Below are 19,562 nucleotides of genomic sequence, written 5' to 3' on the forward strand. Positions count from 1 at the left end.
TAGCAAAATTTTTTTTAATAGATACAATCATAGATTACATAATTTCTAATACATAATTTCTAAATTCTGCAATATTGAAACCCTTTTTATTCATTAATAATACATGTTTGCATAATTTGTTATCTCGTCATGTTGAGCATGCGACAGTTGTAGATTTGAGAAATGTGACAATCTTGAGCTACATGGTGGGAGGGGGGGGGGGGGGTTCAAATCGAATAAAAGCACCCTTGTTTCCATCTGCATCACACAAAAATCGAATAAAAGACCTACACCACGTTTGCTCGGTCCTCTAACCGGATTAGGTTGAGGATCACTCCATAATATATCACACATCAACCTTGAAACAAAAGTAATTAACAAAATCAAATTTTAATACCAAACAAAAAACACAAAGTAGACAAAATACCTTCCTCTGTGGGCTTGCAAACCCGATCAATTGATCTAATGTCAAAGAGCTTTACTCCATCAGGTCTAGAAAGTTCACCATGAACAATAAATATCTTCTTATTTATAACATGAGCCAACGGTAAATAACATAAAACTTATGTAAATAGCTCCACAAATTATCACTCAATTTAGACCGCACCTCACCCTCAAACCTGTAAGTCTTGTTCGTGCTTTTACTCTCATGATTACCACGCGAAGGATGTATAGCTAGAACAAATCAAGAAAATAAACCAGATAATTAAATTGGCAAAATTGTAAACACCTAAAGAGTAAAGACAGAAAATGATGTAGCCATGTTACCTGATGGAGATATACACTTGAATGCAAACAATGTTTGTATCACCTCCAACAAAGTCACCATTAGACAAATAGATATTTTCTTCTGAAGGAAGACCATTGAGCTCAAATATATTTAAAAGATCATTAAATTGCGTCCATACAAAGTCAATTAATAGAAAACAATACAAAAAAAGTTTTAATCTTAGACCGTGCACATCACCACAAACGGTGTGCTTTTCATCTGGAACATTTATGTCAACCAGAGATATCAAGTCCATACATTTAACAAAATAATGAAATATAGGAAATTTACATATATTATTCATTACAAACAAAAGACATAAGACAATACCGGTAAAAGTAAACATAATCCTAACCATCCAACCGTAATGTACAACATTTAGACAGTAATACAATATGCAGACTCTGTCTAATGAGACACAATACACTTTATTACTTTAATAAGAAGCACAACTGCCCAAAAGCCAAAGTTAATGTTAAAATACCCAATGAAAACACAATGCATAAGGCAACACCAAACTTGCAAGCAGAAACAAAAATTAGTTAGGTGAAACTCCAATGAGAAACCTACTAACACCAACCCTAAAAGTCAAACTAAAATTGAAGATAAGAAAATATTTGCATAAGGTATCTTTGTTTTCTCTTACTCCATGACAACCTAATTTGATTCTAAATAATCAAAATCCTTTTAAACGTAATTAGTTAAATTTGACTATTTAATTAATAGTTTTGCAAATATAATCAGTGTAATGAACATCCAAAAACCCCAAGGATCGACAGTTAAACCGTAACTAAATTATTATAGCAACTGAATAACAAATTAATGAAAATCAACTCACGTATTTGTGGGTTCCGATGCGGAAGTGAATGCCGAAGATGAATATGAGAAAGACGAAAGAAGAGTGGTGGGGATTTCTTGTCAAAGAATCACATGGAGCATCATAGAAATTACCTCCGCTAATAGAAGATCAAACACAAGACCATCGATTTCTTGATACATATGAGCGGAAATTTTCATTTTGTATCTTCAATTAAAATCGATTGTAACATTCGTCTAAATAATAGCCTTAGATAGCTGTTATTCATGTTGGAAGATGATCGAATGCAGAGATTAAAGGCCTTTGACCTTAGATTAGATGAGAGGATCTTGTGCTGATTGAAGAAATCAAACCGAGAACAATACTTCTTAACCCTAATAGGGTTTTCAGATAGAACTACAGGGACGACAATTAAACAGCAAGCAAGAGTGATTGGAATAGAAAGGAGGCAGAGATATAGAGTTGCGATAGGTTGTGTTAGGGTTTCGCGATTGAAGGAAGACGAGATGAGGCAAACGATTATGATATAACCCGTTTTGAGATATTCGGATTCATAAACCCATGGATACCCACGAAATCTAAGGATTGAATGAGAAGTCTTCATTCAGAAATCAAGGAATCTGGTGGCTTTAGAGGTGGTGGGGAGCGATGTGAGAGTGACACGTAGGATTTTATGGTAGGTAATTATATATATACCTATATAGGGGATGGATCTTGCGAGAAGTGAATGTATAACTCCATTAATCCCTAATTTCACTCCCTTTCATATGATGTTACATATATATATGTAGGTTGGTTGCATTTATGTCTTAATTACATATTCAAACCAACCTACAAACATATAAATGTACCGAGCGATATTCAAACTATGTACCTACACACATACAAACATCCATACACATATACAAACATACGTACCTACACACATACATATGCACCTACACAACGCACCTACACTTAAGAAATGAAGTGAAATTAAGGATTAATGGAGTTACACCTTCACTTATCGCACTTCGCGCTGTAAAAAGACTCCTGAAATGATCAAATACCTATATATATATATATTACTTATTAAAAATTTTAAATGGACATGATAGTAATTTTGCCATTTTGAGATGCCGTTATAATTAAATTGAGAGACTCCGCTATATTAATTACTCTTCATGACCTGAGACGTTACATTCAATCCTACGGTGACATTCAATTCTCATGCAGCGATGATACACTTCAGCTTCAAGCATCGTTCCCTCTCCTTCTCTCCTTTAATTGGTGTTTATTATACTACAAATTAGCTATAAATTCTGCATCTACATCTACGCCGATAGAAGGTATTTCACTTTTATACATCAATTATCATGTGGTTGTAATATCAGATGCTAGAAATTGAATGCGACATCAACCCCCAGCCTCCGACCATGAATTGCACGTGATTGATTTTTTATAATCTTAACTTCTCTATGTAACTTAGGGTTTCGTACAACAAATCTGAACTATGAGGATGAGGATAGTTGGTTTTCTTTGCTTACGGCTGCTGATCAAATTTGCTTCTGATTATTCAGTGATATGAATAATGGATTAGGGTATAACAGTGCGTGGAAAGTATATTTCTTGAGATCCTTTAAATTAAATTTGTAATTTTGTTTATTTTTTGTTGGTGTGAATAATATAGTTTCTCTGGGGCTGGGTTATAACTAAATCTGCTTCTGAAGAAGGGCATGGTGGTTGGCAGGATGGTGGTGGTTTAATAGAAATCCGTAACTCCATCAAAGAGATATAGTTAATCGAACGAACGTGAACACATGTCTCGTTAGTTCATTGATTGGTGTTTGCCCAATTGTGTCCCTTTTATTATTGTTCATCTATGTTAAGTTAAGTTTGTTCGTATATACTATTAACAAACGAACATGAACACATTCATTTCCTTAATGAACACGAAAAAATAAACCTTATTCTTATAATTGTTCATGCTCGATTGATTGTTCTGTTAAAAATAAACACAAACATCTCCTGTTCGTGTTTGTTCGGACTTTTTCAAGTCAACAATTCATTTAAAGAAACAACCATCGAACTGTTTGTTGTAACGGTTTGGTTTTCTAAAAGTAAGTATTTTATAGCTTCTGTCTTCTTTATGCGCTAATATCCTATTTCATGTTTTACAATTTTCAGATGCTTGAGTTGCCTTTCAAGTTTCCTACGATTTTTTCACAAGCTCCTTTAAGGATGAGATCTAATGTTCTATTATATGGTCCTCCTAGTTGTAGTAAAACGCATATTGTTGGTGCTGCTACTGCGTCGTGTTCATTACGGTTCATAAATCTGTTAAAGGGCCCAAGCTACTGAAAAAATACATTGGTGCTTCTAAGAAAACAGTAAGTAATGTTAATATTACTTATTTACCCCTCTTTGTTACCCTTATTTACATTGCTAATTCAGGCACTAGATATATTTTCAAAAGCAGTTGTGCAGCACTATGTCTTTTTTTTTTTTTAGTTTGACTTCATTGCTCCAAAAAGAGGTCATGATAATACTGGTGTGACATTTTGAGTTGTTATGCAAGTTAGTGTATTATTTTTGACAACTCAATTTGTAGTCTTCATGCTGCTATAATGATGATTGTGTCAAATGTCTATTGAGGCTTTAAGATTTAACTGGAGGATTTGTTTTTGCTGCCACAAGGTTATTAGTTTTTTTATTCTCTTTTTCCTATATCTAGGATCAACTTTTACAAGGCTGACTTTTAAACATCAAATAAGAACTGTTTTGTTCTTAAAAATAATTAATCCTATTAGAAAAACCATTACCCAAAGAAATTAATCTTGATTTTAAAAAAAATGTGCTTTGATTTTAAAATTTTATTTTTATTATCTGGTTCGTAACATTTGAAACTTTTTTTGGATTTATAGTAGACCGATCTAATAGATGCTGCACTGCTGTGACCCGGTGGATTAAATCGCCGACTTTTCTATGATTTTCTGCCAGTTTCCCGAACACGATCTGTTTCTGGCTAAACGGTTTACAGGGTTTGACTTGAAACTGACTCAAACCCGTTTATACCAGATCCAAATCCATGAATTTCGTGTTAGGTTCGTGTCTTGTTAGAAATTCACGCCTCTATTAAAAACGCGTGATCTCATTTTCAGCCTTTTGAATGTGAATTTAGAAGAAATAGCTCAAAAGACGGAATGGTTTAGTGGAGCGAATCTTCAAGCTCTGTTATCAGATGCACAACTGGCATCTGTTCACGATCTTTAAAACATCAAAGAAGCTCACGAGCCTGGAAAAAGGCCACTCATTACTGATACACTCTTGTGGTCCATTTGTGACAATGCCTTCGATTTCAGAAGCTGAAAAATAGAGATTGTTATGGCCAATTTTTGTATGCTAAAAGATCTACTGCTGCACAGGTGTTTCACATACACCCTTTTGAATTCTTTTGGTCAAAAGTGTATTTTTTTTAATTGATATGATCAAGATTTTTTAAATTATCCTCAACAACAATCTTACTCAATAAATCTAACCTATGGCAAAGCTATTTGTAAGGCGGGGGAGGGTGAGATGTCGGCAAGCGTTGTAACAAATCGGATTTTCAAATTAATATTTTTATTTAAAACCCGACTTGTTTTGATGTTCAGGTTATATATATATATATTTTTAAAAGTCGTTCGTATTGAGAAGTTTAATTATTAATATATTATTAATATAATAATAATAATAATAATAATTATTATTATTTATATTTATAATATATAATGATAACTTTCCTATATTAACATTTTCAACCCAAAATATGAAGTTTAACTTCTTTTTGTATCCATCCTTTAACCTTAATGACTGAAAATGAAATTATGTTATAACCCACTTTCAAAATCCGGATAACCAACTCTTTAACCCGACCCAGATTCGATTTCTTGCACCCGATTGTATAATTGATTATCTTCGGCCATAATATTCGCGATATATTTGTTAGGTGATCTCGTAATTATATTATTATTGTTATTATCGGCCTAACCGCCTAACCGACTATCCAAACATGTTAATTAGATAAAGTTTGATCCGTTTTTCCTTAATAAACAAACCGGCATATTATAATCATGTTGAACACGAAATTTGACTAGATAATTCAATTAATTATACATATACGATCCTCTAACCCTAAACTTTCTAAGCCCTATAAATAATTGAATTGATATCGTTGTTACTGGTTTGTTTGTATTTGTTTTTGGCTGCCGGCTGTGCTTCACAATACACTCTCTTCCGTTCATCGTCTCAGGTAACTGAATAGTGTTTGACTATCGTCTTGATGTCCTCTTTGAAAGCCCTAACACCTATTCTATCAACATCAATCGGATTAACCGATTAATGTTGCTAGGGTTTGATTATGAACATTAAGTAGCCTGCGTCTGTTTATATTTATTATATGTTGATCTTGGTTTGCTTTTACTGGTTAGCCCAGTTGGTTAAGACTTTGGATTTGGGATGGCAGGTCGTGGGTTCGACTCCTGCCACCCCGATTTTCTTAGGTAATATTGGTATTTTTCTTTTTAAAGGTTTAATTAAATATAATAATAATAACTATTAAATAAACCATTTTATTAAAAACCGGATATAATACTTGTCTTTCTCGTATCTATCGTCCGTGTATGTACGTATAAGTGTAATTAGTTATGCATATATGTATATATGCGTATATATAATAACACGAAAACTAATATATATTATTTAATATATATATATATATATATATATATATAGGTATATATATCAAGTAAACTTTACTAATAAATATACAAACTAATAATATTTTTAAAGATGTATTTTACTTTTATATTATAATTAAAAAACTAATGTTTTCATAAATATATAAATCAAGTAAACCAATTTTATAAAACTACAAATAATATTTAAGTTATGTTTTCATAAATCAAAATAATCATTTTATTTAATAAATCGTTATATAATATTATATTATTATAATATTTACTTATTAATGATTATCGAGTTGTTGTAATCGATCTTATATCTTTACTTAAGTATATCCGTTACTTTGTTTCTTTTAGGCTTTAACGTTCGGGTGTGACTTTTCCCGTTTTCTCATTATTTTAATCACCTTTGTTCGTCTTTGAGGTGAGTAATCACTCTCCTTTTTACTTATTTTTACCATTTAGTGGACATATTCCTAAATTGTATTTTCTCATATTTACTTATACACAAAACTACAACTACGGTCTTATGTGTTAACAACTTATTCGTTACTTGTTTATGTGCTTTCATGCTTTACGTGAACCGCTATCGGATAGATTCAACATAATCTCAGAATAGTATGATCATACGCTAGTCGTGATGGCTTTGTGCTTATCGACATCTCAGTTATACTTGCTCATTGGTTGATTTGTTATCCTCATATGACTTGTTGCAATTACTTATTTTTTATATGAACATTTAAACTGGTGTGTTGCTCACTCAACCTTGTGTTGACAAAACGATTCTATTTTCAATGCATATGCAGGTTATCGTTTAATGTGAAGTAACTGAACTATAAGATCACTTAAGGATTTATGCTAGAAGAAACTTAATGAGACATACTATTATTGATTAATATATGTACTTCGTTTATTTGATTTTGCATGGATGATTGTTATTTGAAAGTTTATCTAATAGATATCGAAACTTTTAATAATGCATGATAGTAACCTTGAGAGCTGTGAAAATCTGTTCACGTCCCGACATTTCCGCTGTAGGTTAGGGTGTGACAGATTGGTATCAGAGCCGAAGGTTTAAGATAGGTCGTTAGAAATTGCCTTAGACACATGTTTAGGAGCCCTTTGTGTTCAATTTACCTTTATGTGTTCAATTTTAAATTGTTACACCTTTCTTAGATAATTATTTATTATTGTATTATTATGCACACACACAAACTCCGAGGCTATGCCTCAACATTCAAAGAAAACTTTTCAAAATTAGATTGGTTTTACTTATGGAAAATTCCTTAAGAATTCCCACCTGCTATTTTTGCTCGTTCACTTTAGGGCTAGGTTATGTGGCATGTCTTTGTAGTAACTGGGGGGGGGGGGGGGGGAGAATTGTGAGTCGGGCCTTGACAAAACGGTTTCAAGAACCAAAGGTAAGACGTTATTCCTTACCTGGAGGATAACCTAACCACAGTACTCGATCTTATAGGCCAAAGCGGGACACCAATGTCATATGATCGACACCCTAGGCTGTCAACCGTGACCACGTTAGTGGTTTCATTCCTCTAATATTTTTAACTGAATTCACGGTGATTCGTGACTTAAATTCGGTAACTTTCCGAATATGGTTTTACGTTATTTAAATGGTTGGTCAGAAATCCCGACTACCCATTTCTTAACTTGTTTTCGTATTTAATTGGAGTAATCAATGTGGTGATTCACAAGATACTCCGACTACCCATATTTTATTTCTATAGTTCGTTATTTAGTTTGGTCGGTTAAAACGCCATGTAACGCTCATCGGGCCGACAAACTATATTGCATTGATGATTCTTTAATTGCTTCGGACAGTTAAAATGTCATATAACGCTCATGGGCCGTCCAACCCACCTGTTTTACTCGTTATTTAGTTGGTACTATTAAAATACCATGTAACTCTCATGGGCCGTCCAACTACCTTTCTTTTATTTGTTAATTTTGTTGGGCCATTCAAATTGCCATGGAAAGCTCATGGGAGGCCAACATCCACAAGTTATATTCGTTAGTTTATTTTAAACTTAATATCTAAATTTTAAACTGACATTAACTCCTCGTGTAGTCATCACACATTAATCTTATTGACTACATCATTTAACAACTATTTACGCTATGTACCCCCCCCCCCCCATCATACAATCTTTTTACTTTTAACCCTTATGACGTAAATCCCCTTTCTTATTAAGGCAACATTATTATAAGTTATCTTTATAATTAAAAATTTTAGGTTTCTAATGTTTCCTCAACTCACCCTTCATCTTATAAATCTTTATTTTTGGTCCTCGTAGAATGTCTCATCTAAGAACTCACTGTCGTCCTCAACATCAATCGTCTAGTTCTCGTGACCACCGTATGGCTACCTGTATCGCCAAAGAGATAGTTGCTGTGATCCCTAGGATAGTGACCTAAATTCAAAACATCAGTGTAACCGATTCAACTTTTTCCACTAATTCCTCTGTTGGTGACTACAAACCATCTACCTTCACTAATCCCCACAACAAGAAACGTAAGAACCTCGCTGCAACAAAACCTGCCCAACCGCAAGTCTCGTCAAACAAGAAAGCTTACCTCTGTCTTTTCCCATTATGCTCCATTTGTAACCATCATCACTCAGTTAAATCCCTATGCCGCCGTTGCACCCAATGTAACCTTTATGGCCATTTTGATAACACCTGTTGTGTCCCGCCTAATGCACAAGCTATCCTGCAACAACCTAACCCTCATGCTCAACCTGATGTTCCCAATACCCGTGCTTGCTACCATTGTATGAACCTAAATGATCTCCGTAATGTGTGCCCTCAACGTATCCAACACTATCAAACCCCGCAACCGCAAGCTCAAGTTTACCGAACATATTTCCACCAAACAACCTTCTTGCAAACTGTTCAAGCTCATTTTATTCAAGCTACCCCAAATCTATCTACCTCGACCGCTCCAATTCCTATGAATGCAACTGCTCATGGTGCTTCAAGTCAAGTCAAGTCAATTAAGCTACACAAGGACCCCGAAGAGTTTTACTCTTTTCTTTATCTATCTTTATTTCTTTTATCTTTTCTTAATTATGTATTGTAAAGCCTCTTTATAGCTTTGAATTACTTCCCCATTTGAACTATTTATCTCCCAGCTCTTGAATAAAGTTCCTTTTGTTTAAATAGATTGTTATTAAAGCATATATCTATCTTATTTCCTTATACTCATTCACTACAACCCATTCTTACCTATTAATAATTTATCTCTTTTTCCAACTTGAAATATTTATATTTTACGTTTAAAAGACGTCTTAGAAATTTCCTTGCTCTATTAAAATCCACTGAAACTTTTGAAACTGTTTTTATGCATTGGTGACTTTCTAGTGTTATAATTAAAACTGCTTAAAACTTTTGTTTAATCAAAATCATGTTCTTTAAATGTTTTGTAACCCACACAATAGGACGAGTTATGTGGACTATCTGACGATCTAAGTAATTACGGGTCGACACGTAATTACCAAAGTCCTCGCATGTAAATCATAATCCGAATAATTGTGTGTCATAATATAAAATCGTAAGTAGTTGAGATAAATGTGCAAATGTAAAGATGATAAGGACATGGTGGATACGCCGCTGGTACATCCTATATATAAGTGCTCTTATCGGATTTTGTTTTGGAGAGTTGCTTCAGCTATTCAAAGTTCTATTTTATGTATTTTTATAGTATTTCTTAATTTTTGGACGAAATTCCGTAAAGTAGGGGAGATTGTAACAACTCGGGTTTTCGAATTAATATTTTTCTTTAAAACCCGTCTCGTTTCGATGTTCAGGTTATATATTTTTTTAAAAAAAAGCCGTTCTTATTGAGAAGATTACTTATTAATATATTATTAATTATTTATATTTATAATATATAATGATAACTTTCCTATATTGGCATTTTCAACCCAAAATATGAAGTTAACCTCTCTTTGTATACATCCTTTAACCCTAAGGACTGAAAATGAAATTATGTTACAACCCATTTTCAAAATCCGGATAACCAACTCTTTAACCCGACCCAGATTCGATTTCATGCACCCTATTGTATAAATGATTATCCTGGGCCACAATATTCGCGATATATTTGTTAGGTGATCTTGTAATTATATTATTATTGTTATTACCGGCCTAACCAACTATCCAAACATGTTAATTAGATAAATTTTGATCCGTTTTTCCTTAATAAACAAACCGACATATTATAATCATGTTGAACACGAAATTTGACGAGACAATTCAATTAATTATACATATACGATCCTCTAACCCTAACCTTTCAAAGCCCTATAAATAATTGAAATGATATCGTTGTTACTGGTTCATTTGTATTCGTTTTTGGCCGCCGACTATGCTCCACAATACACCCTCTTCCCTTCATCATCTCAGGTAATTGAATAGTGTTTTACGATCGTCGTGATGTCCTCTTTGAAAGCCCTAACAACTATTATATCAACATCAATCGGATTAACCAATTGATGTTGCTAGGTTTTGATTATGAACACTCAGTAGCCTGCATCTATTTATATTTATTTTCTGTTGATCTCAGTTTGCTTGTACTGGTTAGCCCAGTTGGTTAAGACTTTGGATTTGGGATGGCAGGTCGCGGGTTCGAATCCTGCTGTCACACCCTCAAATTCCACTAACGGAGTTTTACCGTCCAAGGGTGTGAACTAACAGGATCGGAATCATTAGGTATATCAAACACCATAATTAAAGTTTTAAAAACAACCAAGACATCAAGGCTTAAGTAAATATGAGGAAGCGTAAACTGTAAGTAAATAGTTGTGTCACACAGGACGACTTAAGGCAACAGTTCATGACAAAATTTAAAAGAAGTTTAAAGTATAAGAGTTCAGTGAATGCGTATCCTATACCGCTTGCCCGCCTCGGCTACCTGAGATAAACATACTAAAAGTGTCAACACAGGGTTGGTGAGTTCACTGGTTTAGGTAAATTAAGCGTCGCTTTTTAGCGATACCAGATAGTGTTATGTCAATATATATATCAATAGGTAGCTAACCTATCAAGCATGTATTACTAAGTGTTCGACTATGATTGCCTTGCCACCATGTCAACCACGACCATGGTAATGTGTTAGCCAAAATTACACCCACTCGACCTACAGTCGAGTTCAGAGTTGGGTGGGGTTTATTAAACCCAGTAGTACTACTCAACACTGACTCGCTATTATCCAATATTAACCAGTTCGATTGTTCAGAAGGACTTAGTTGGTTTGTTGCCACTTAGTCTTACAAGTTATATATAAAGTATAAACAAAATCTAAAGCGCTGGGGTATGTTATCTCCCCCTAATAAAAGCGTTAAAGAGAAAAAATGGGTCGTGAAACTCACTGTTTGCGAAGTTATCAAAAATCCGAGAAAAGCCTGCGTCAAAGGAAATCCTCACTAGTGCTCTAAAAATGAGATTTTTAAGTGTTTTGAACTATGAGTGAGTCACTAGACTCGACACATGAAAACTATACATGAGAGGTTACGTTGGTGAAACAAGTGCAACTCGACAAACACGTTGGTGATAAACTACGGGTGTGATTAAGTATAGTGTTAAGTGTTATTACGATACATTATCTGTAAAACATCTACTGTAACGATTCCGGCAAATTCAGGTATACCCTAGCCGGAATATACCATTTATGTGTTATTTAATACTAAATATATGAATTATAATGTGTTTGTACGAGTATATAAGATTCACAGTACGAATTATACTCGAATGTACAGTTAGTTGTATTGGAATTACGATTAACCGATGAACGGTTATTGAAACCCGAACGAATCGGGGATTACGTCATAGATGAAATATATGATGTTTAGTAAGGTTTACGAAGTATTAAGGCTTCGGGATAAGTGAATTATAGCACAGAAAAAGGATTTCGATTTATTGGTACGTCGGTACGATAAACGAAACCTTTAACATCAAACCAAGCAAGAGAAGATCGATCAAGCCGAAAAAGATGCACAATGACCGACAATATGATGTGTTGAGTCAATAAATGTCATGGTTTAAGTTTTTAAAGATTTTAAATCAGTTTTATATAAATTTTATTTTTAAGCCGAAAAACGATCGTTTTAGCCTCGTTTTAAGCCGAATTAAGTGTTTAACCGAAAAACGAACTGAACCAGATTATCCACAACATTATCCGGATTACACAATCCAAATGTGTGGCCATGGTTGGAGATGTGGGCCCCCCCCACACATACATGGACCGATCGGTCCATGGGTACACACACACACTTCATTTTCTTTTTTCTACATTCCAACTCTCCAAATCCTCTCAACCTTTTACACATTCATCCAACCTCCTTTGATTTACACCAAGAAACCGAGGTAAAGATCGGATTATAGTCGTGTTCATCGTCTTTTCTCTAGTCATTTACAAGAAAATGAGGTTTCAAGTGAAAAATGGGTGAAAACCCGAGATGAAACCGATTCTTGCATGATCAAGTGATGTATACAAGTTATACAAGGGATCTTGGTCCAAGAAAGGAGTTAAAAGAGTCAAAAACGAATTTTTACGGTTAAAATCTTTGTTTTGATGTCTTAACCGAAACTATGAAAGAAATGGCTTGATTGTGGGTATAACTTGCTTGGTGTGGTGTTGTTGTGCTTGTAGGTGTTTTATCTAGTTGCTAGCAAAGGCTAGAAAGCAAGATCTTTGCGATTTAAAGCTAGAAACACAAGGTAGTTCGGTTTTTCGTATGATTTGTAAGATTTGGACAGATTGTGGTAGACTTAGAGTTGAGTCATGAAATTTCACAGAGATGATCTACACATGAAAATATGTGATCTGTAAAAGTTTGGTAATTTTTGAATAAAGGATGAATATTTGGTGAATTTAATGCTCGGTTTTGGCTAAAAATGGTGAAAAATAGCTAAACATCATGAAAAATTCTAGAAAAATTCAGATAAGCGTTTTATAACATATAAAAGTCACACACAAAATTTCAGGTCCATTGGAGAAGTCTAAGTAAGCTTTTCGGTAAAACGAGTTCTAGGGTTTTCTAGCTCGGTTTTGGTGAAAATGGCATGAAAAATGAGTTTTTGGTTCTGTAAAAATTACTGGGAACTATGTGGATGGCAGGAGTCATCCCAGACAAATTTGGGATTTTTCTAAGGTCGTTTGGTATTTTCGACATATTTGGTGTTTAAATGATGTTTAAAAATAGATAAATAAATGTTAAATATAAAAATTAATTCTGGAAATATTTTTATAAAATTCCTTACTGTCAAAAACTGATTTGTGCAAAATTTCAAGATCCGAGACTAAGCGGATATTTATTTGTGCTAAATGGAACTTAAAAACAAACTTTTAAAGCTTAAAACGCGTAAACCGGCAAAGTTCGCCTAAGCGAGCTGACTGGTGTATAAAAACCCTAAAAATAGACTATTTTCATGAAACTGAGTAAATCAAGTAAAAATAAATCATCCGAAAGTAATTCGGATGATTTGGGTAATTTTACCCGATTTAGTCGTTTCCGGTATATTAAAGACGGAAACGGGCCCCGCGGCCAAACGGGGAGTCTAAACCGAGCTCTAATTTCACCACTTTAATTAAAATATCAATAACAACTATTTTCGGGTCGTATGTGGCCAAACTCATTTTTTGAAAACATAAAGACGAATAACCGTGCTAGGCACGCAAAACGAGAAAACAAACTGATGGTAGTTTTGACTAAGAACTCTAAGTGATATCACAATCTAAGTCCTGAGAAGTGTATCGGGGTTAACATTGTCCCCGGATCGTGTACGGTACTGGGTTAACAGTGTCCCCGGACGTACCGGTTAACACGAATTTAAGTTATATTAATAGAAATTGTGTAGTAACGACTTAGGGATCGTATTACAGATCCGAGCCGGTAGCTGTTCACAGTATTACATCTTGCTCACAAAAAGGTGAGTTTTCACGAGCCCCTTTTTATAGAACTGTTTTAAATATTTTCCCGGGGCGGAAAGCATGTTTTTATCAAAGTGTTTAAGTACATGCCGATCGCATGGAAATGAATGTATTTATATAATGTTTATTGTACGGGAATCGTACGGTAATGCATTAAGATGGTAATTGTCTGAGTTGCTAATATTGTAAGGCCCGAAACAGTGTTCTGGGTTAACAGTGTTCCCAGAGGTTATTAAATGTATTTCTGGGTTAACAGTGTCCCAGAGGCTATTAAATATATTTCTGGGTTAACAGTGTCACCAGAGGTTATTAAATGTATTTCTAGGTTAACAGTGTCCCCAGAGGTTATTAAATGTGTTTCTGGGTTAACAGTGTCCCTAGAGGTTATTAAATGTGTTTCTGGGTTAACAGAGTTTTCACTTGTAGGCTCAGCATAATTACATCATTAATTTATGATTATTAAAATGATTCGACATGGGTTATTTAAATTAGTGAAACTCACCAACTATTCGTAGTTGACCCGTTTTCTTTACATGCTTTCTAGGTACACCAAAATTGGAATGAGTGATACGTGCTTGATGATGTGTGCTATTTTGTGGAAGCTTACGGGTCTATATTTTGTTTTAAACATGTTAACGTACTATTGGTAAAACTTATGTGATAACGCCTAGTCGGTAATGAAACTCGGAACAATGTAATACGTTTAAATTATTGTAGTGGTGTTTTCTTTATAAACAATGCTGTTGATATCAGATGTGTCTGTTGCATCCCGTGTACGTTTCCGCTGCGGTTACGGGGTGTTACAGAACTTGGTATCAGAGCCATTGGTTATAAAGAATTAGGATGTCTTTAAAAGATACCTAAAATATAACCAGTAGCTCAAGTGTTATAGGATCTGAATATCAACTAATAGTTTATTGTGACGAGGTCTGGATGAACTTGGATGGACAAGTGAGTTATTATGGTCCGGAACATAATAACAGACTTGTCCGCACGAGGGAATTCAGGGGAAGTCACGGGGGACTTTAATAGGTAAAATTGGCAACATATGTGCAAATATATGATAATATTGTATGTGGTCAAGTTGTATAAGTAAGTGTATATTAATTTGATTACGATTTACACTATGGAAAGAACTATATGTTTGTTAACTTGTGTGCAGGTTAGAATGTCAAGAACACCTAGTGCATCGATGGAGGAGGACCCGGAGGAAGCCAACTCCGGGAACTCTGGGAGCCTCCCCGTATCATCCAGCTCTGAGCCTAGCGAGGCTAGTGTTAGGAGCTCTAGCCAGTCCTCCCCTGCCAGGATTGCTAGATCTCCTACCCCACCCGCACCACAGGCCGTCCCTATCCCGCCCGGATTCAGACCCCGCCTCACGGCGCGGATCAGTGTTCCTCAGGTCCCACCTACCTCGCCCCCACCCAGACCTGCTACCCGCAGGGGCGAGTCCTCCCGCTCCCAGCCCGAGCCTGTGACTCCACCTGTGTGGGGTCTCCCTAGGCAGGAGAGGGACGCGGCGGCGTGGCTACGAGAGCTCACCGAACAGGTGAATGAGCACTCCGCCGCCTTGACGGTGGGGGTACAGAGGCGGATGTACCTAGGGGATTGCATACTGGACCACCAGTATGCGATTTCGCAGCTGAAGAGGGAGTGCTCATACTCCCAGTGGATGATCGGCCGGATGGAGACGCGGATCCGGGTTATGCTGGCTGTGATGGTGGTGTTGGTGGGTTTGGTATACCACTGTGTTTAGTTGTGTTAGGATGGGAGTAGACAGGAACCGCTTTTGATACTCTGTGTAAGCAGTTAGTGGTGATGCTAACATAGAGTAAATCTTGGGTAGTTATAATACAACCACTGGCCCTTAGGGGGGGTCTCTTTTGGGGTATATCGTTATAGATACTTTTGGGTATCATTCAAGCACTGACCCATTGTGGGTTATGTCGAGATGATGCCGACATAGGCCCTATGTAGGAAAACTTAACTTATGTAATGATGACAGGAAACGTATGCGAACTGACATGGATGTAATATGTACTAATGTTTATTAATGAATGGAATGTTTGTTGTGTTTTATGATTGGAACTTGTATTAATTATATATATTTTCTTGATGTTGTGTAGAATGGCACCAAAACGTTCAGCCCAATTGTCGGAAGTGGACGTGAGTCGTTTGATTGCTCAACAGTTAGAGGCGGCGATACCGGATATAGTATCGCGCATCGCCGCCAGTATTAACAATTCGACCAATCCAGCCCCTCCGAGCAATCAAACGACCACCAATAATGACGGGGAACAAAATGTTAATCCTCCACAGAATGATAACACGATTCCGAGTAATGACGCACCGCCTAGGGTGGTCGTTACAGACAGTAATGGCCCTATACCTACGGTAGAGACGAACCGTACTGAACTGATTCGTGCATCCAGGGGATGTTCGATCAAAGACTTTATGTTGTGCAAACCTCTAGAGTTTAGCGGGTCTGAAGGACCAAATGGGTTGGTTAAGTGGATGGAGAAAATAGAATCCGTTGTGAATATCAGCAACTGCCCCGAGGATTGTGTTGTTAAGTATGCTACCTGCACATTCACGGACCATGCCTTGACATGGTGGAACACGATAGTGCAGACCCGGGGTCAGGCGGCGACAAACCGCATGACCTGGATAGAGCTCAAGGCTCTTGTACTGGAACATTTCTGCCCGAAAAACGAATTGCAAAAATTAGAAAATGAATTGTGGAACCTGGAGATGCAGGGGGCAGACCATTTGGGTTATACGAACCGGTTTAATGAGTTGTCGCGATTGGTACCATTGTTGGTCACCCCAGAGTCGAAGAGGGTTGAGCGTTATATTTGGGGGCTAACTCCAGTTGTAAGGAGTATAGTCAATTCTGGGGGACACCAGACGTATGAGGGTGCGGTGACGCAAGCTGGTATCGTCACGTATGATTTCGTAAGGAGCGGGTCACTGAAGGTGGCGGGAGAGTCCGCTGGGGGAAAGCGGGGTACACATGACCATAGGATCCAGGAGAAGCAGCAAGGTAAACGTGCTAGGCCCACTGCCCAGAACTACGCCATGACTAGTTCAGGCGGAAGGCAAGAACCGCAGAAGGGAACGTTTCCTAAGTGTTGGAAATGCGGTTACCACCATGGTGGCATGTGCAAAGAAGTGGTGTGCCACCGGTGCGGCAGGATTGGGCACTACGCACCGAGTTGTAGGACAAACCTGAACAACTTGAACCAGCAACCGCAACCTATCCGTGCGCAGCCATTTAGGACTCAATCAGCCCGACAACAAAACCCGCAAGGAAACCAAATGGTGACCACCAGCCGTGCTTGCTATGAATGCGGCAGCACAGATCACTTCAAGAGAAACTGTCCGAAGCTGAACCAGGGAGGGAATGGGCGGCAAACCGCGGGTCAGGCATCGTCGTCCAATCCGGCGCGAGGCCGAGCATTCGTGATGGGGGCGAACGAAGCACGCCAGGACCCCAGCGTAGTGACAGGTACATTCCTCGTCTCTGATCATTACGCTTCTGTATTATTTGATACGGGCGCCGATAGAAGTTTTGTCTCCGTTAGATTCCTGTCGATAGCAAACCTTCCAATTGGTGAAACCATAGAACCTTACACCGTAGAAGTCGCTAACGATAAAACCATGATAGTTAATCAGATAGTTCGGAATTGCCCTTTTATTCTGAACGATCAATCCCTTCCGATTGACTTGTTACCGGTAGAATTGGGTAGTTTTGACGTGATAGTGGGAATGGATTGGTTAGCACGTAACAAAGTAGAAATAAACTGTGAAAAGAAAATCGTCAAGATCCGGGTGTCGGATGACGAAGAGATATTAGTGCAAGGAGAAAAGTCAGGCACCATGATACCATTTATATCCCACCTCAAGGTGTTAAAATACATACGCCAAGGATGCGTGGCGTATCTAGCAAGCTTGACAGCCACTGATTCTGAGGAGAAACGGGTGGATGATATTCCAGTGGTACGCGAATTTCCACAAGTCTTCCCAGAAGAACTTCCTGGATTACCGCCAACCCGACAGGTCGAATTCAGAATCGACTTATTACCTCAAGCTGGCCCTGTTGCTAAGGCGCCCTACCGACTTGCACCATCCGAGATGCAAGAATTATCCAACCAATTGCAGGAATTGTTGGATAAAGGATTTATACGTCCCAGTTATTCCCCGTGGGGTGCACCTGTACTATTCGTGAAAAAGAAGGACGGGAGCCTTAGAATGTGCATTGATTACAGGGAATTGAACAAGTTGACAATCAAAAATAGGTATCCTCTCCCCCGAATTGATGACCTGTTCGACCAACTGCAAGGTGCGAGCTACTTCTCAAAAATTGATCTTAGATCGGGATACCATCAGGTTAGAATTCAGGAGGAGGATATCCCAAAAACCGCATTCCGGACTCGCTACGGCCATTACGAGTTCTTAGTTATGCCTTTCGGGCTAACAAATGCGCCAGCAGTATTCATGGATCTCATGAATCGAGTCTGTAAACCCTACCTCGATAAATTCGTCATCGTGTTTATTGACGATATTTTGATATACTCGAAGAGTAAAGAAGAGCACGAGCAACACTTGAGATTAATTTTAGAGTTTCTAAATCAGGAGAAGTTGTTTGCAAAATTCTCCAAGTGTAACTTCTGGTTACAAGAAGTGCAATTCCTTGGTCACGTTATAAACCATCAAGGAATACACGTTGATCCAAGTAAGGTTGAAGCAGTTAAGAATTGGCAAGCGCCTAAATCGCCAAAGGAAATCCGCCAATTCTTAGGCTTAGCTGGATATTATCGTCGATTTATAGAGAACTTTTCCAGCATTGCCCAACCTTTAACCCTTCTGACCCAAAAAGATCGAAAGTATGAATGGGGTGAAGAGCAGGAAACGGCGTTTCAAACGCTAAAACAAAGATTGTGCCAAGCGCCGATCTTAAGTCTCCCCGACGGAGACGATGGTTTTGTCGTGTATTGTGACGCATCCCGGAAAGGGTTAGGATGCGTGTTGATGCAAAATAATAAGGTCATAGCCTATGCTTCTCGACAGTTAAAAATACACGAGAAAAATTACACTACTCATGACTTAGAACTGGGAGCAGTTATCTTCGCACTTAAAATCTGGAGACATTATCTCTATGGTACAAAGTGCACCATCTTCACCGATCATAAAAGTTTGCAACACATATTCGATCAGAAAGAACTGAATATGAGACAACGAAGATGGGTCGAGTTGTTAAGCGACTATGACTGTGACATCCGTTATCACCCCGGCAAGGCTAACGTCGTAGCTGATGCCCTGAGTAGGAAGGATCGGGTTAAGCCATTGC

General features: G+C 37.2%; 1 pseudogene across 1 annotated transcript; it reads right to left on the reverse strand.

The window, feature by feature from the left end:
• Positions 1-200: 200 nt before the first annotated feature.
• Positions 201-1,309, reverse strand: LOC143593811 (serine/threonine-protein phosphatase 5-like; annotated as a pseudogene). The gene is made up of 2 exons (XR_013146200.1): positions 748-1,309; positions 201-654 (listed from the first exon to the last, which is right to left on the reverse strand). The product of XR_013146200.1 is annotated as a serine/threonine-protein phosphatase 5-like (transcript).
• Positions 1,310-19,562: the final 18,253 nt, after the last annotated feature.

The sequence above is a fragment of the Bidens hawaiensis genome, unplaced genomic scaffold (genome assembly GCF_021521415.1).
Source record: "Bidens hawaiensis isolate Kalapana, Puna unplaced genomic scaffold, B.hawaiensis_p1.1 tig00042829_1, whole genome shotgun sequence".
Taxonomy (NCBI): Eukaryota; Viridiplantae; Streptophyta; class Magnoliopsida; order Asterales; family Asteraceae; genus Bidens; species Bidens hawaiensis.